This window comes from Meleagris gallopavo, chromosome 28, assembly GCF_000146605.3.
Source record: "Meleagris gallopavo isolate NT-WF06-2002-E0010 breed Aviagen turkey brand Nicholas breeding stock chromosome 28, Turkey_5.1, whole genome shotgun sequence".
NCBI lineage: Eukaryota > Metazoa > Chordata > Aves > Galliformes > Phasianidae > Meleagris > Meleagris gallopavo.
Window position 1 is genome coordinate 624,391 of NC_015038.2, and position 1,060 is coordinate 625,450.

At 63.2% G+C, this 1,060-nt stretch overlaps 1 long non-coding RNA gene across 1 annotated transcript; it reads left to right on the plus strand.

The window, feature by feature from the left end:
• Nucleotides 1–135: 135 nt before the first annotated feature.
• Nucleotides 136–1,060, plus strand: LOC104914455. The gene is made up of 3 exons (XR_796014.2): nucleotides 136–370; nucleotides 710–820; nucleotides 991–1,060. It is a non-coding gene; the product is annotated as an uncharacterized LOC104914455 (long non-coding RNA).

Consider the following 1,060-nt stretch of genomic DNA (forward strand, 5'->3'; position numbering starts at 1 on the left):
GTGGTAATTAGGGCTACTTGGGGGGGGAGGGATCCTTACAGCTGTGGGGGTCCCCGGGTGGGTCCATTGGGGATACTGGGTTTGGGGGGAGGGGGCTGTTGGGGGCTTTTTATAGGGGGTGTCCCTGGGGCACCTTATTCTCCCTTCATCTCCTCCTCCAGGAAGGACCCCCCCAGCCCCGAGCTGCTCTCAGCCCTGCAGGAGCTGCTGCGCATGGCAGGGGGGGCTCCGGGGGGGCTGCCCCTGCTGGACCCAGTGGGAGCCCTGCAGCTGCGGGCCCCCTGCTGTGGAGGCAGCTGCCCGTGCCCGAAGCCTGGGGGCGGCCCTGGGGGGGTTCCGCTGTGTGCACGGCCCCCGCTTTCCCCAGCTGGTACGGGGGTGAGGAGGGAGGGGCATTTTGGAGCTCTTGTGGGATCGTTTTGGTGTCTTTTGGGGTTGTTTGGGGCACTTTGGGGCTGTTTTTGGGGATCCTTTGGTGTCATCTTGGGAACATTTGGGGTGTTCTGTGCTATTTGGGGACTGATTTGGGTCACTTTGGGGCCATCTCGGGGCTGTTTGGGGGATCATTTGGGGTTATTTCTGTGCGATTTGGTCAATTTTGGGGCCATCTGGGTCTCTGGGTTCACCTGACCCTGCTCGTGTCCATTCTGGGGCTGTGTACTCGTTTTTTCTTTGCCCTTTGCTCCACCTGGGGCTGTGTGTCCCGCAGTACTCGCAGTTTGCTGCCCGGCGCCGGCTGCAGGAACAGGTGGAGCAGCTCCAGTACCAGCTGTCGGACCGCTCCCTGCTGCTGCTGCCCGAGTACCGCCAGCGCCTCGGCGTGAGTGTCCCCAATGCCCCGTGTGTCCCACGTGTCTCTGTGGGTTGACCCGATGGCTCTTTTCGCCCATAGCCTTACATGGGTTGACCTGTTGGCTCCATGCGCTCAGTGTTTTGACCTCTTGCCGCCACGGAGTTTCTGTGGGGCTGACCCCCAGTTTCTCCCCACAGGTGCTGCGGGCTCTGGGTTACGTGGCCGAGGGGGGTGCGGTGCAGCTCCCCGGGCGTGTGGCCGCGCTGC